Below are 18358 nucleotides of genomic sequence, written 5' to 3' on the forward strand. Positions count from 1 at the left end.
AATTAAATACTTAAATAATCTGTGTAAACAATTTTTGGCATTGATATTAGGATTATTCAAGATTTATGGCAGCGAGAATACCCGTGCATACCGCAATAGCACAGGGATTATCCAAATGTCTTTTTATGTTATGTTTTAATACAGTGAGAATTTGAGGAAGATTGATAAAAATGGGTAAGAAGCCTGGCTCGCTGGCCTGGAGCCGGACGTGGAATGCGAGCGCCCAGTGGGCCACTTTTGGTAAGCAGAACTGGCGATGCAGGATGAAATGAATGCTGGGTTAAGGTGCCCGATGCCGACGCTCATCAGACCCCAGAAAAGGGGGGGGGGGAGATTGAATTTACTTATTTAGGCAGAAATGAGGCAAACTCCAATTTTTCATTCAGAACCCTAGGGGACAGTGTTTTCAAAGTAAACATCCACCTTGTTTCTTTTTGTAGCAAGAATGGTATTGATATTGCCCCCTCTCCTATGCTGATAATTTGTTCAAATGCCTATAATTCCAAACAATCCAATTTGGATTGATGGAATAGGGCAAAGTTGCCTGGCCACTGGGCTATCAATTTTTACATCTTTAATATCATCCCTGTTTTCATATATACGTGTACGGAACTCTCGATATGTTTTGCCTATATAAAAGCTTGGACAGGAACATGATAATAAATAGATGACTCCTGTGAAAGAACAATTAATAAACGATTTTATTTTAAACGTTTTTCCAGTGTTAGTTTCAAAGGTTTTTGATCTTTTTAATAAAGGTGCATGCAGCACAATGGTTGCAAGGAAAACACCCCACTATGTTTATGTGCTTGATCAACTAACCAATTTGTCTGTTGCGCCTTCACAAATTCGCTTTTACCAAAAGGTCTTTTTAAATTCTTTGCTCTTCTTGCTGTTCATTGATGGATTCTGTCCCTACAGAGTCCTGAGATAGCAGATACCAATTCCTACTCACAATTTTTCGCAGTTTTTTGCCAATGTGAGTTGTACTTAGTTATAAACCTTATTTACCATCTTCCTTTGGACGGTCTCTTTGACTATATAGGAGATCTTTCCTATCTTGAATTCCAGCTTTATATCTCGACCTTTTCACTGCTCTCTTGAATACCCTCTTTCGTAAAACCTTTCTGCCATTCTTTAGATTGTCTATTTAAGTCAGAGCAAGTTCTACGCAAGCGGAGAAACCTGACCAGTATGGGAATCCCTCTTTTTAAGTTTTCCGGATGGTGACTACTTCCTAAGAGGACACTATATTAGATGCAGTTTTCTTTCTATACACCTCAGTGTGTATTCTGTCATTATCTTTGGTAATTAAAAGGTCCAAAAATCTTATACTATGCTTATCAACTATTACATGTTAGAAAAATATTGAAGCTATTCTGATTCAATATATTTACAAATTCTGTACTCAACACTTGAACCCTCCCACAATATTAAGATGTCATCCATATATCTTATCCATAGGGGCACGTGTGCATCCACCCATGTGGCCAGATCACCACAAACCCAAGTGGAGGCAAGCGTAGGAGGGTGCACACTTAGCCCCCATGGCTGTGCCCCGGATTTGCTTGTAATATTTTCCGTCAAACTTAAAAATTTTATTATTCAGTACAAAGTCCAATAACTTAAACACAAATTAGTGTGTTCATCAAAATTATTGCCTTGAGGTTTTTAAGAAATTTTTCATATGCTTTCTTACCTACCTCATGTGGTATCGATGAGTACAGTGATTCAACGTCTAAAGAGACAAGTAGGGTGTCTTCTGAGACTGAAATTCCGTCTAATTTTTTAATCACATCTATAGAATCTTGTGTAAACGTTTGTAACTCTGATACAAAGGGTTGAAGAAAAGAATCAACATATTTGCTTATGCCTTCTGTGGGTCCCCCTATCCCCAAGATAATGGGGCGTCCAAGGGGTTTTGTTGGAGATTTATGCAATATAGGTATTCAGTAAAATACTGGAACCTTTGGTTTGTCTGTATAAAGAAATGCAAATTCTTGGCCAGTAAGGCAACCCTTCTCTCCTAGCATCATTTAATAAGAACAACAGTTCATTGTGTGACTTCAAATAAACATCTTGACTAACTTTCTGATATTGATCTACCATAGCCAACTGGCGTTTTGCTCTTCCATGTAATATTTTTGGTCTAAAATCACCACATTGCCCCCCTTATCGGCCGGTTTAATGACCAGTTCCTTATGTTTAATTAGCCCTCATTCAGTGCCAGTCGTTCTTTAGGGGTTAGGTTATCATCGACAATACCAGGATATTGTATCTGTTCAATTTCATTTGATACATTTTTGACAAAGATGCTATTACTTGGTATGTGGAGAATGTAGGCATATATGTTGATTTCTTCTTAAACCCTGTTTTTTATTTAATCTCTGTCCTAGCATTTGTGTCTTGATCATTTAAAAGACCTTCTAAATCATTAATTGCTTGCCTATCTCCTTGGTTAGTCCAAATCAATAGTTGTTTTAGGTTTCATGACTTTTTAAGAGCTAGTTTTCTAGCAAATAAATGAAGGTCTTTAACTACTTCAAAGGAATCCAAATTTGAAACTAGGGCAGAAACTTAACCCTTTCTCCATTATTTGAATATGTTTGTTGATTAAGTTTAAAACTTGAAAGATTAACAATATTACTGGAGGGTTGGGGTGTGCACCTAGGAGTGATTCAGATGGATCATTTATTGTAAACGTAACCTGTTCCTCGTAACCATATGGAACCTCCTGTTGTTCCTTTGCCCGCCCCCACCTCTCCTTTCTGTCTGTGTTTCTTCTTGCCGTTCCTTCTCTCTCTCTTTTTCTGTTTTGTATATAAATTGCTTACCAGATTGCACCTCTTTACTTTCTTATTTTGTTTGGTTAAGACACAAATTGTTACTAGATATAGTTGAGCTTACTTCTCCCACCTTTTTTCCTTTATATTATATATGGATAGGGGAGAGAAATAAAACCATTTAATGGGGGCAAACCTAAAAAGTCTTCCTGAGGTATACGAACATAAACATAAAAATAAAAGTCCATTCCTGGTATTTTCCAGGGGAGGGAGGGGATAACAAAGACAAATAAAATGCAATTTTAATATAACAAGGGAAAGGGAAGGGGAGGTGAGAGGAAAGGGGGAAGGGAAATGATAGGGAAGGGAGACCGAAGGGATACTGGAACTTAACAATACAGATTCTAGGCAAGATAGGTACTCACCGTAACTTGTTGTGAAGCCGAAAAGAAAAGATTACTAAAAAACCAAGCAAAAATCTAGGGAGTGTAAAGAGGAGGATGGAGATAAGGATACAATCAACACCCTCGAAAAGCTCCCGAAGACATGATGGATCCCCCCCTAAGGTGGGTACTGATATTACACCAAAGGCGATGCCAATTGGGCTGGATCCATCCTGAGCTTCTCATATGCCTGAAACTTACCCACGGTCTAATGTGATCAGATCCACCACCACCTGACTAGGTAGGACTTTTTGTCTGATAGTGAGAAGGAGAGCCAAGCAACATCACTAAAATTTGGATGGTACCCTTTCCGAATTGAGCTGTTGTAAAGCTCCATCTAACTCATTGCTTGGCAATCTTTTAAACTGAGCAAGCCTGGAAAATGGGATTGAAGCAACAGCTGGTTCCAGATGCTTCCTAGGCAGGCGACTTAAGGTCTTCTGCGAAATCCCCCAAAGCCGCAAAAGTCTCAGACTATGAGTCACGGTAAGTCGGGAGAGGCCCGTGAGGCACCCTAAAGCTCTTCACACCTGCCTTCCCCTCTGAGCCATTCCTCAATAAAAGGGGCTACCCAGTACCTGACCTGGTGTGCCCACCCCCGGGGGGTCATCAACAAGGAGACCTCCAGCATAGTTAACCTTAAAAAAATTGTTAACAAAGACGAGAGGGTTGACCATAGCCAGACCTCCCTCTTTCCGGGGTAGGTACATAACATTCCTTCGGACTGGGTTGGCCCTGTTCCCCAAGATCATGTGGAAGAAAAGGGCCGTGACCTTGGACTGTATAGATGGAGGCAAGAAACAAACCCCCGCTGAGAAACAAGAAGCCTGGGATCAGAAAGGTCTTTATAATGCCGACCTGCTCCTGAAAGGACGTGACCTCCATTTCCAGAGGTTAACCCTGACAGAGATGGCATCCAATTTGGTGGTCCAATTTCATAGGGCATAATCACCCGGGTCAAATCGAACCCCCAAGATTCGTACATCAGGCTGTGCCTCAGGGAAACCATCCGGAAGAGGAAATTTATCCTCTTCTTTCCCCTCCCAGAGAACTTCGCTCTTATCCTGATTGATTCTGGAGCCAGAGGACCCTGAATAATCTTGCACAATAGACATCACTTCCCCTGCCTCCTCCTGAGAAGAGACAATGACTGGACATCGGCGTAGGCCACCACCTTCAGAAACACTGGCAGGGCACCTCAGCCACCCCCACCTAACACGCCGCCTCGAGCCATCGGATGAAGGTGTAGATGACAAACACATAAAGCAGGGGGCTAAGGGGGCACCCCTGACAAACCCCCCTCAAGGACAGGAAAGCGGCGTCCGACCCTAACCAATTTACCAGAGTGAAGCTTTAGGCACCCTAGTACAAAGGATCTAATCCAAAAGATAAAATTTCCCTGAATACCGTATCTCTGCAGGACTGTCCATAGGTACTGGGTGATCAAACCTATCAAAAGCCTTGGACTGATCCCAGTGCCAGCATGTACCTCCCCCAACCTTAAGCACGGCATCGCTCTATGGCCTCCCGGAATTCAAGGACTGCACCAGTGTGTTCCTGCTTGAACGGTGCCGTACTGACAGGGGGAAAGCAGGCGACTCGTTAACTAAATCAACCCGTTTGAAACAAAATCTTTGCCAGGATCTTACGGTCAGTATTAAGGATGGAGATGGGTCTCCAATTCTCAAGACATTCCAGGTCTCCCTTCTTGGCCAAAAGGATCAAGGCAGACTGCCTCATGGAAAAGAGGAGCGAACCCCCTTTCCAGGCACTCATTAAAGAGCTCCACAAGGTGAGGGGTGTTACGGTTACCCTTAGTCTCGCTGAGAGATGGGACCGCTTAGTAGCCTGGATCCCTATTGCTAAAGAGGGGAGAAGCTGCTTTCCATAGTATTCTATATGAGTCTCGCAAATATAGAATAATCTCCCTTAGCTGCAGTACAGCTAGGATACCTTTCTGCCCACAAAAACGAGTCAACGCTTGCGATTGAGGTCAAAAACAAGAACTCAGGACTGGGATGCCCAGCCTGCTTTTTATTAAAGTTACATGCACACAGGCACTCCCAGGGGGAGAGGGGGGGGAAGCACAAAAATCCCCCATCACACATTTAGATAGAGAGCACTGTCCTTTGACAGGCCACAATAGGATTACAGCTACTTAAGATAACAAGTTTACAAGTTCAACTTATCAATTAGCAGTCTGGCTCCAGAGGTGATTAGACAATAGTTTCTAAAAGCTGAAAAAAAAGAGTTAACTCTTTATGAACATGAAACTTGTTACGGTTTTCCTTGGAGCCCTTCCTTAGGCGCTGGCTTGCTGGTTCAGGCATTGCTGCTGGGAAATAAGCTTTTCACAACAAAATAACTAATGCTTCTGTAACATTGCTCCCTTTCTGTGGAACAACTCTGGCAGACACGGTCTGACCCCTTTTTCGGGGCAGACTAAGGCTGTACAGACCGCTGGTTATGCGGGCTGAGGTCGGTTTTGTCTGGACAACCCGTCGGCGTTGCCCATTCTGTTTCCCAGGTCTGTAAGTAATGGTGAAATTGAAGGTTTGCAAACGATATGCTCCAACGTATAGCCTGCCGTTATCTCCAGAGGACCCGGTTCAGCCACACCAACGGGTTATGGTCGGTGACACAGAGTGAACTCCTGACCATATAAATAGGGAGTCAATTTCTTTAATGCCCACATCCCAAAGCAAACACTCCTTTTCGACCGCTGCATAGCTGACTTCGCGGGGCACGGAGCTTCCGGCTGATGTAGGCAACTGGATGCTCCCCTCCATCTTCGCCTACTTGGCTGAGGACGGCTCCCAGCCCGAACATGGAAGCATCGGTATGGACGATAAAACGTTTGTTAAGGGCTGGGCCGCCAAGCCCAGGAGCGTTAATTAGAGCATTTTTGAGAGCCTGGAAAGCCGTTTCACAGTGGGGAGACCACAGGACCTGTCGAGGTAAGTTCTTCTTGGTCAAGTCAGTCAGGGGTTTGGCAAGTGTGCTGTAGTCTGGTACGAACCGTCTATAGTACCCTGCCGTGCCCAGTAAGGCTAGGACCTGAGCTCTTAGTGATGGGGGTGGGCCAATTGGCGACAGCTTCTATTTTGGCCGGCTCTGGTCGCTGCTCTTCCACACCCCACCCCGGTGACCCAGGTACTGTACCTCGGCCATCCCAAAGTGGCATTTTTCTGGCTTCAGAGTCAGGCCAGCAGCCCGGATCTGATCCAGAACCATTCCCACATGAGCTAAGTGGTCCTCACAGGACTCACTGTGGATCGCTCACTGTCGTCCAGGTAGGCGCAAGCAAAACTCTGGAAGCCATCCAGGAGCCTATCCACCAAGCGCTGGAATGTAGCTGGGGCATTCTTCATCCCAAACGGCATTACCCTAAACTGATATAAGCCGAATGGGGTGACGAATGCCGACTTGGGGATAGCCTCCGGGGCCAGGGGAATCTGCCAGTAACCTTTGCAGAGGTCATTAGTGGTCAGGTAATTCCACCTGGCTATACGATCGAGTAGCTCGTCTACCCTGGGCATAGGGTAAGCGTCCGTCACGGTATTTTGCATTGAGCCTCCGATAGTCTAACGCAGAACCGGGTGGTCCCATCTTTCTTGGGCACCAAGACAACTGGGGAGGCCCAGGGACTATCGGAGGGCTCAATTACCCTGAGCTGGAGCATCTCATCGATCTCCTTCTTCATTCCTGTCCTAACTGCTTCGGGGGATTCGGTACGGAGCCTGGCGCAAGGGAGCTTGTCCCCGGGAGTATCTACCTGGTGGGTGGTTAAAGTTAGTGTACCCTGGCTTCGGGGAGAAGTTGAGGTGTTTGGACTGGAGGAGTTGGTTGAGCTGCTCCCTTTCAGTGGGGCTAAGTCGGTCCCCTATCTGAACCTGAGCACTATACCTGTGGGGAGGCTCCTTTTCTAATAGGTCTGGAATGGGTAAACTGTCGGGGTCTTCCTGAGGGGAACAAAATATGGCCCGTCACGTTCTCTGCGTCGCTCAAAATATTCCTTGAGCATGTTTACATGGAATGTCTCTTCTAAGATTGTTGTCGTGGCAGCCTAGCTATCACATAAGTGGTGTCTCCCCTTTTCTCTACGATCTGGTAGGGACCCTGCCAGGACGCCTGCAATTTGTCTGTCTTCACCGGCTTATAGTACTAACACCTTTTGTCCTATGGTGAAGATTCTCTTTCGGGCCCCCCGATCGTACCATACTTTCTGTCTTCTCTGGGCCAACTGGAGATTAGCCCGCACGGATTTGGCTAATTGCTCCATTTCGGTCCCTGAGTTCCAGCTCGTATGGCACAATTGGGACACCGTCAGCCTCCATCTCCTCCCTCCCAGTGCTCCCGGATCAGGTTTAGGGGTCCCCGTACCTTTCCTTCCGTAGAGCCAACTCGAAGGGAGAGAAACCCTGTCGTTTCCTGGGGCACCTCCCGATAAGCAAATAGAGGTGCGGCAGGAAGACGTTCCCAGTCCTCGGTATTCCTGAGTGAACGTCTTGAGCATTTGCTTGAGGGTCCAATTGAACCTCTCACACAGACCCGTTCGTCTGGGGTGGTATGGGGAGCTTAGGACGGGACTTGATTTTGCAAACCTGCCAGAGTTGTTGGGTCAATTCAGCCGTAAATTGGGTGCCTCGGTCGGATAGGATTTCTTTTGGAAATCCTACCCGGGAGAACACCTGTACTAGTGCATTCGCTACCGTATCCGCTTGTATGTTGGATAGGGCGGACAGCCTCCTGGGTACCTGGTAGCGTTAGTCCACTACGGTAAAGAATGTATCGCTTACCGGAGGGACTAGGGGTAGCCAGTGGTCCCCACTAGGTCAATAGCAACCCCGGCTGAAGGGTTCCTCTACAATGGGCATATTTACTAGCTGGGCTTTAGGGTGATCGCCTCGCCTTCCTACTCGTTGACACACATCGCAGGTGTTACAGTAAGTTCTAACGTCAGCGTGCACCCCTGGCCAAAAGAACGTGTGGAGTAATGCGGTGTAGGGTACGGGTAACGGCTAGGTGGCCTGCTAAGGGGAGTCGTGGCCTATTTTGAGGATTTCTTGACGGTATTTGTGGGGCACTACCAGCTGTCGCCTACGCTGTCCCCTTTTCTCTGTCCAGCGGTATAGTTTCCCTTTTTCCCATAAGAATGTTTCGTTATCTGCCCCGCCCCCTCCGGTCTCTGCGCGTTCCCGGTACTTTTGTAAGGTCGGGTCAGTCTTAGACTCTGCCTCGAAAGCATCTGGGTTGTCCCAGGGTATGGGGGCCTAACCTTCAGGCAAGGTCGGGGTAGGTCTTACCTGTGTCTCCCGCACTGGTGAAAGCTCTCGCTCAGTCCGGGCTTGGGCCGTGTAGTCACTGGGGTCCGCCTCGTTGTTGCATACTGGAGCATAGGCAGAAGTCATGGGGCCCAAATCGTTGCCCAGTAGTACTCTCGGCAGGTAAATTATCCATTAGGCCACGTTCACAGCCCCCTTCTCCCGCTCCCCAATCAGATGCACTTTAGCTGTTGGAATTTTGTACACATCCCCCCCCGCCACTCTAACGGCCACAGTCTGTCCGGATCGCTTGTGCTCTGGCACCAAATGACTCTGTACCAGCGTGATAGTAGCCCCTGTGTCTCGCAATCCCTCGGTAGATCGCCCCTCGAGCCATACCCTCTGCGATGGTGCTGGCGGTTATCTGAGGCAGCATATACAGGGTCTGCCTCGTGAAGCGGCCCACATATCCCTCCATAGGGGCCTCTTGGTTAACACAGAGGGGCCCGGGTCCGGACGATAGGACCCAGAGGGGTCATTGTAATTCCTGGGTGTCTGGTGCGTATTAAGGGGGCAGCTTAGCCATGTAAATGCCCTGGTTGCTTGCATCGGTGGCAAGTCCGGTCTGGGACGCTCAGAGCTGTTATTGGGTGGTCCTGAGTGTCGGACGGGCCCTGTGGGCACCGGGGCTCGGAATTCAGCACGAGGGGGTGCACGGTAAACCTCTCTGGGTTCGACCCGTGCTGGAGCTCGGTAGTTCATGGGTTCGTGAAGACGGGAGTCATAATGTTCATCGGCCAATTTGGCTGCTTCTTCTAAGGTAGAAGGCCGCCTGTCTCGCAGCCATTCCTTCCCTTGCTGTTCCATGCCATTATAAAAATGTTCTAAGAGAAACAATTGTAAAATTTCCTCCCCAGTCAGCGCTTTACCTTCCGCTCAGCCAGTGATTTGCCGCTCTCCCGCATTCGGTGCGCCCATTTCATATGGGTATCGTTAGGCATCTTTTCCGTGCCCCGAAACTGTCGGCGATACGTGTCCGGAGTTACAGCCGTACCGTCGCAACAGTGTCTCCTTAACTAGCTCATACTGTGTCCACTTCCTCAGCACCCAGGAGTACGAAAGGCTTCCAGGGCTCGCTGCGGATAGTTTCCCAGACAATATCGTGGGCCACTCTCTGTTGGGAATCTGGTGCAGGGCACATTGCCTTTCGAAGTCCGCCAAATATTCATCAATCCCTGTCTCGCTCTCTAGGAAGGGTCGAAATGCCGCATAGGGTATCTTGGGCCCTCCAGCATTTTCGACAGGGATGATTACCTGCGGGGCTTCAGCATTGCGGTGTGCGTTCGCTAGGTTGAGTTCGTGGGCTCGAGTCTCTCGTATATCCTCGTCCGCCTCCCCGCCCATCAACTGCTGTACCAATTACCATGGAGGGGTTCGGGCCCGTATAATGAGAGCCTTTCCCGAACAATCCTGGTTTTTTCGTCACTAATCGTGGTCGGTGTTTCCGCCATTGTGAAGCTCTGATCCAGTTCGGTCAATTCTGCGATCAGCTCTCTCCTCGGCCGGTTGCTGGCGTACCCCCCCTCTGCTTTCAAGTAAATCCTTTAGGGTTGTACGCTTCAATTTTTCGTAAGCCGCTCTCCATCCGTTTCCTGTACCTCTCCTAGGAAATCCAGGAAAATCCCGCCGCTGCCGCCAAATGTTACGGTTACCCTTAGTCTCGCTGAGAGATGGACCGCTTAGTAGCCTGGATCCCCTATTGCTAAAGAGGGGAGAAGCTGCTTTCCATAGTATTCTATATGAGTCTCGCAAATATAGAATAATCTCCCCCTTAGCTGCAGTACAGCTAGGATACCCTTCTGCCACAAAAACGAGTCAACGCTGCGATTGAGGGTCAAAACAAGAACTCAGGACTGGGATGCCCCAGCCTGCTTTTTATTAAAGTTACATGCACACCAGGGCCACTCCCAGGGGGAGAGGGGGGGAAGCACAAAATCCCCCATCACACATTTAGATAGAGAAGCACTGTCCTTTGAAGGCCACAATAGGATTACAGTACTTAAGATAACAAGTTTACAAGTTCATCTTATCAATTAGCAGTCTGGCTCCAGAGGTGATTAGACAATAGTTTCTAAAAGCTGAAAAAAAAGAGTTAACTCTTTATGAAATGAAACTTGTTACGGTTTTCTTGGAGCCCTTCTTAGGCGCTGGCTTGCTGGTTCAGGCATTGCTGCTGGGAAATAAGCTTTTCACAACAAAATAACTAATGCTTCTGTAACAAGGGGTCAAGGAGTCGGAAAAGGTCTGAAAAGATTCAGACGAAAGACAGTCTGGGCCTGGGGGTTTTTTCCGGTTCAAGGACCGGATGACTTCCTTGACCTCGTCTGTGTTGATCGGTTCGACCAAAAATTCTAAATGGAGGTCTTCCACTTCAGGTAGGGGAGTTTCTTGAATGAAAGTGGACCGTGCGTCTGGATCTATCCAAGACTCACTGAAGAAACCAGCAAAATGTTCTCTGACCGTCCAAGATCCCCTCTTGAGATGTGACAGGGGAATCATTGGAGTCTTTCAGGCGGTAGATAGATTTCTTAACCACTTTCTCCATACAATCCTCAAAGGGGTCCAGCGAGTGGTAAGGCCCGTAGTCCCTTTCAGGGAGGAGTATCTATCGTACTGAAGGGTCTTCTCATCTGAGCTCGTCAGAGTCCCCCCTGATCAGATACCAACTGATCCAGTTTCATTTTGAGGATCTGGCAGGGCGCTATATCTAGAAAGTTGTTGTCGACTAGACAGCCTTCTGAAGAGCCCTCTAGCCTCTTTTTGAGCCCCCTCCCACCACTCTGACTTAACGGGCGTAGAAATCTACAGTGACTCATGAGCCTGAAGGAGCTCCTGGAAAGATTGCTGACATTCTATCTCCTCCAAGGCCTTCAAATTAATCTTCCATAGGCCCCTACCTTTAGGGGGGTATGTAGAGATGTTCAAAATTGTCCTGAGCAGAAAGTGGTCGGAGAAATCGACCGGTAACAGCATGGGGGCTGCACAGGTCTAATCCTCCGAAACAAAAATCCTATCTATCCTACTCTGACTACTGCCTCATTGAAAGGTGATACCAGTGCGGTCTGAGAAGTGTACACATCCTTCAGGCCAGAGTCCCTAGCTATACTATTTAAAAGAATACTATCATATCCCAGCCTGTCTGTGGAACCTACCCTGTCCTGAGGCCTATTGATCGTGTTAAAATCACCTCCAAAGACTACTGGCTGGGATGTAAAAAGGTACGGCTTAATGTCATTGAAAAGACAGCGCCTCTCCCACTTAATTTGGGGACCATAGATATTGATCAGTCTGAGATGCTGCCCCCTTCACTGACAAACCACACACCTAACCCATCTTTATCTCTACAAACCTGTGCAAGGTAATTTTTCCCTTACACAACATGGCTATCCCCCGCATCGATCTGCTGCAAGGGAGAAGAATGAGGGGCCGAAGGACCAAGCCCCTCTTATTGCGCAACAAATTTGGGAGGGAAGCAAGCCCTGGTCTCCTGCAAAAACATAAAATCAAAATCCTTCAAAAATCAAAACAACGTGACCAGGAAATAAAAGAGGATAAACCCTGAACGTTCAGGGTGCAGCAGATGATGGGGTGTACAGCCATGGTGTCTGTAGAAAGTTAGGCGGTTTTCCCCTTCTTGCATACCTCCTTTTCTGTTTCTTCATCAGAAGAGTTAAATCTCTTACAAGTCCATATCGGTACCAACTTTGACCTCCTCATACTCCTCCCTGGATATTCTTTTGTATTCCACCTCCAATTCCACCATCTCTGCCCACGTTTTATTGGGAGGCAGGAGTGGGGGAAAGGGGGGGTTCAAGGGAGGAGGAGGGTCGGCCGAGGCCGGCCCCGATACAGGGGGATCAGAGGGGGGATGTGGGGAAGAGGGGTAACAGTATGGGAAAGGGGTAGCTAGCTTTCTTTTTGTTCTTGGACTTTGGGGTGATCCAGCCCTCCTGCGCATCTCTCCTTTAAGGGAGGATGAGGCTGAGACTGAAGCTGAAGGGGTTTAGATGAGGGGGGGTCCCACGAGAGATGAAAGTTGGGAGCTTGGCGGGGCCTTAACCTTTGGATGCACGAGGCAGGGGAGCGGATAATGTGGGTGCAGGGACAGTGGGACAGGGTGTCACCATCCGGACAGGGACCCCTCTTCTATTGTGTTGGGCCTTAGGACAGAAACGGTAGGAATGCCCAAATTCCATACAATGGTTGCACCGGATCCGGGTACAGGCTGACTTTTCATGACCAAGATCTCTGCATAGAGGGCATCTTGATGTCGCAAGCAACTGAGAGATGCTTTATCGACCTGCATCGATGGCACGCTTTTGGCTGCCCCGGGTAAAAACAAGAGATATGGTCCGTGCCAAAAAAAAGCTATTTGGAACGTGGCAGATCTTGTTATCCTTACGTTTAAGGCGAGCTTTTAAACTCCAACCACCGTCCCAAATGCCATCTTCATCCGAGACCTTACTCAGGGGGCCGCAGATCTCAGCATCGTGGCTTACAACCCCCAAGACGTCCTGCAAAGAGATGTTCTCACTCCTGATCAAGAAGGTCAAATCAAACATCTCAGGGAGGCTTATTCGGAGCGCAGAGACATTTGACCACGGGGAGGTGAGCACCGGTTTTTGGTGCTCAAAAATCTCCCAGAAAGTCTCTAGCCCCTGCGCCGTCATAAAGGAGACATCGAACATGGGGGGACCCAGCTGCCTGATGATGGCAAAGAAATCCCCCTGCACAAAACCCATTCCCTTGAGAGCAGCCACTAAGTTCTTACGGTCGGGCTGCTCCCAGAGGTGAATGTTTAAACGAACAACATTCTGCCTCTTGAATGGGCTCATGACCAAGGGATCCTCAGACAAGCCAGGACCCCCATCTGAGGTCTCCCCAGCCCCCCTGGAAACCTGCCCCAGATCCGGGGCTCTGTTCCTACCGCTCTCTGTCCTTGTTATAGGGGGACCCTGACCCAACACAATAAGCTGACTTAGGGCCCTTAGGTGGAGTGTGCCCTTTTTTAACTGGGGGTCCCTGTCTGGTCTCACTTGTCCCTGTTGTGTATACATTCCCTGCTTCCACAAGGAGTGAGTCAAGGACAGTTTGAGAGAAAATCGGCCCCTCATCAAGGGCCTGCTCAGATAGTGCAACAAGGGGGGAATCAGTTATATCCCCCTCAGGAGCAGTCCCCCTAGATGAGGGCCCTCCCAGGACACCCCCCCCCCCCGTGAAGGAAGGTCAGGAGGCCCCACAAATCTCCCCTCATCTGTAGGATTAGTGTCAACAACCTCACTCAAGCGCCTTCTCGGGAAAAATAACTTTTGCGGGGGTGCATATCTCAAGCCCCTCTATCATATGAACCCCCCTTTTTATCAAAAAAATATTTTTTATCTGAACCCCCTCCTTCGAGTGGGACTGTGAACGCCACTGGTGGTGAAAAGTTTGCATCCTAACTTTTCTCCTGTGCGTTTTAAAAATAAAACAACACCTGATCCAGAAGCCTCGCGGGGCCCGAGGTAAACCCCAGTTGATGGAATTTGAAAAAGTCGTTCGGTTGCGAAATGGCGGTGTCCTCAATATAGAACGAGAACGTCTCAATCCCTTCCCGTAATTTTTTGAGACTTTTAAAGTGAGTGAGGATCGTGGATCAGGGTGATTCCTGCATTCTTAAGCCCAAGGGAAAGGGATATAACAAAAAATTTCCAAGTGACGTTTTTCATCACAGAATTACAAGGCATAGACTTGTGCGCAAACGATAATGTTTCCACCTGTGGTGCCTCAGTTACAATGGAAGCAGTATAAATTTGCTTATAAAAAATTAACGTTGCATTTTTTTGATCGAGCCATTTACAAAGTAATAGTGAAGTCCCAGGGAAGGGATGGAATAAAAAATTTGGATGATGCGGCGCACACATCGTTTTGCGAGGGACTTTCTCAGCCCCTTTTTGCCATGGTTTTCAGACTCCGTATTTTGGCAAATATAGCACCTATTTTCATAATTGAGGGCTTCCTGGAAAGCTGGTATATCATTCTGTACGATTGGGTATTTTTTTTATTATTTTGGGGAGATATGGAAATAAGGGGGCAAGTTTTAAATGCTACTTCGACTAACCGATTTCAGAACCTGAGCAAACGGCATTTTTTCCCCTTAACTTTGAATGCAAATATCTCTGGAATCATAGCTCTGATTTTCTTGCCAGAGGTCTTGCTGGAAAGCTGATATCCTATTCTGTGCGGTTAGATAATTTTATGGTTTTGGGGTGATGTGCAAAATGAGGTGTTAGTTTTAAATGCTACTTTGACTGAGGAATTAGACAATGCTCTGGCAATCACCCTGAGACCCAACTACAAGCTTTTTTTTAACTGCAGACACTTTAATAAAAGTCAAAATAGTCCTAGGCCCATATTTATCAAGCTATCAAGAGCAGTGTTTCTGGTGAGTCTTCAGGCTCGCCAGAAACACAAGTTATGAAACAGCGGTCTAAAGACCACTGCTCCATAACCCTGTCCACCTGCTCTGAGCAGACGGACAGGAATCGCCGGAAATCAAGCCGATCGAGTACATTAACAGCTCCCTGCTGGTGGCGGTGTTGCACCAGCAGCTCTTGTGAGCTGCTGGTGCAATGTTAAATGCGAAGAGTGTATTGCTCTCCGCATTTAGCGAGGTCTTGCAGACCTGATCCGCACTGTCTGATCAGGTCCGCAAGACCTTTAATAAATAGGGGCCTTAGAATTTTAAAGTTTACAAAGGAAGGTTTACAACTAGAAAGACAACAGTTAATTATGGAGGAAAGCTAAAGCACACAGGGCCTGGAATTACGCGTTTACTTTCTTCATCTCTGTTATGATCAACAATATTGTTTAGGCCTCCTAAAAGCTTTCTACAGATTCTATGACACATGTGGATAGTCCAGGATGGTTTTGAAATCCTACAATTAATGGGAACCACCACATTATGTCTGTGGAGATAGAGAACCAAGATAGTGTATCCAGTATTAAGACAGAAGATATTATATATTATTAGGTCTCAAAGAGAGCATTTTCTTGGATAGCAGAAGGCCTGAGAAGACTGTTAGTCATCACTGCTTCCCTTCCCTGAATACTACAAGAATGATAGTTAATAATCATTGTAAAATGATTCATTGGCACCCTAGACATTTCTGTATTGAATTTTATTAATCAAGACATATACTATTCCTTATAAAGCCTGAATAGTTTGGGTAACATCTATTTATATTTGGAGAACCTGGGGAATCCCTTTACCACTGCTTATTACATTCCAAAGGCCACAGGGTTAACAGAGGCCTGTAGAAAGACAACATTTAAATTATGGAGGAAAACTAAAGCACACAGGGCCTGGAATTACATGTAGTCACTTTCTTCATCTCTGTTATGATCACCAATATTGGTGAGGCCTCCTAAAAGCTTTCTACAGATTCTATGACACATGTGGATAGTCCAGGATGCTTTTGAAATCCTACAATTAATCTTATTATTACTTAAAGAGAACATTTTCTTGGCTGTTTGGGTTACATCTATTTATGTTTGGATAACTTGGGGAATTACTTTTCCACTGCTAATTACATTCCAAAGGCCATAGGGGTAACAGAGGGATGTAGAAAGACAGAAGTAAATTATGGAGGAAAGCTAAAGCACACAGGGCCTTGAATTCACTGATTTTCTTTTCATCATGTCTGGCAATCCCCAATATTTAAAAGATCATAATAATAGATTTGAAAATGGTCACTTTATTTGTGCAAGTTTATTTTACATAAATCAGAGTCTTCATTCAAATTTATGAACAACATTTATTAACACATTATATATAAAAGCAAAGGAATTGTCACTCAAACAATTAAATAAAATTGGGGATTTAGTTACATCTTTTGGCCAATAGGTGGGAAAGCATGCCACAAATATCAAGCAAGTATGTTTGGGTTGTTTATAATTAAATTCATAATGTAATCATATGGAACACTTGTACATAATAAATAGAAAAGTTGTATCGTTGGCTAAAAGATGGTAAGCCTACTTTCCACGTCAAGGAACCCCAAGCAAGTAGGTACTAACGCAGACCCTAACCATTATGCATGTGCTGTCACTTTCCTAATTTTAAAAAGATTTTAAATTTCTTTATTTCTAAAACACATTGAAATCTTTACTTTTTGGATGCATCAAATCCTTTTTTCACCCCAACAAGTGACAATTAAATAAAAGTTCTGAAATCCTTCAATTCCTATGCTTTTTCATAGTCAGTGCAATAAATAATAAAGGTGCTCAGAACCCTTAAAAACACTGGACTCTATGAATAGCATATAAATTAGAAAAAAAAATAAGAACTCCAGAGATATAAAACCATAAAAAAATGCAATTGTACAATATAAAATACATCATGGAATAAATACAATTTTTAAAAAAAAATACATTCAAATTCAACATTGCATAAAGTGCAAATATTTAAAGTCCATAGTCCATTTAAGTGCAACTCAGTATATACACAATAGTGCAAGCCTATAATCTGTAAAAAAAATAAATAAATATGCATAAAAACATAACATTTAAGATACTGTGCATACATTTTCCAAATAACTACCTTTTTTTAAAATTCAAACAAGGGAAAATAAAATAAAAGTTCTGAAATCCTTCAATTCCTATGCTTTTTCATAGAGTTGGTGCAATAAATGCCTAATAAATAATAAGGTGCTCAGAACCCTGAAAACGCTGGACTCTATGAATAGTAATTAGAAAAAAATTAGAAATGTGCAAAGATATAAAAACATAACAAAAGCAATTGTACAACATAAAATACATCATGGAACAAATCAATAAAAAAAAAAATACATTTCAAGATCAACATTGAAAAAAGTGCATTGAATATTGAAAAGTCCATAGTCCATTTTATGTGCAACTCAGTATAAGTCCAATTCTATTAAGTAAAAGTCAATCGCTGAGCCATTCCAGGTCTGCACCCTCTCCGTGAAAAGACTTCCTAGAGACCCCATAGTCAATTAATAGTTCTGTCTGAACAGGAATAAAGTGCGTGGCGTAAAACAAAATTACCACGCAGCTCTCTCCTCTAATGTTCAAAGTCCTGCAGACAGGCTTCATGTTATACCTCTTCCTCGAGTGGTTGATCATCCGTCCAAATGTTTCTCAGGTTGACACGGACAGGGAAAGGTCTGTGCATCCACGCAGAGGGGCGTACCACTCCGGCAGTGGAAGAAAAACAGGTACCCCATTTCTTCCTCCCCGTAACTCCCGTGTAGCCGCTGACCTTCCTCTGTGGAAACAATGGGTCCGTGATAGTCGCTAACCATCTCCTTTATGAAAGTTGCGTGTCGTTATCACGCCCTTGCCTTTCTTCCCTCCGTCCACAATGAGCAGTCCTTTCCACGACTGTCGCTTCACGAGCGATATGATGGCCTCGTCGTTGGGGTCCCATTCATTAGACTTGGCAGGTTTCCAAGCTGTCAATATCTCAGGAATCTCCGGGATGTTGTTCTTCCAGTCCTGCTTGCCCACGATGCGCATAACCTGGCTCTCCGATGGTTGTCTCCTGGTGAAGTTTTCTGTAATTTAAATAAAAGGTGTTATTTAAATCCAATATTTAAAAAGTAAAACTTAAAATAATTACGGAAGAAAGAAAATCAATCCTCTATGAATAACACAAAAGAAAATCAATCCTTTAAGAATAACACAAAAAGATAACGCTAAAGTAAAAAAAATAAAAAGCTTCTATTCCTGTATTGCATAAAGTAATAGTTTAACGTATGTCTGTTTGTAAATTGCATTTTCACTTACTCAATAGCTCTTCTATCCT

Source organism: Bombina bombina, chromosome 7 (genome assembly GCF_027579735.1).
Source record: "Bombina bombina isolate aBomBom1 chromosome 7, aBomBom1.pri, whole genome shotgun sequence".
Classification (NCBI taxonomy): domain Eukaryota; kingdom Metazoa; phylum Chordata; class Amphibia; order Anura; family Bombinatoridae; genus Bombina; species Bombina bombina.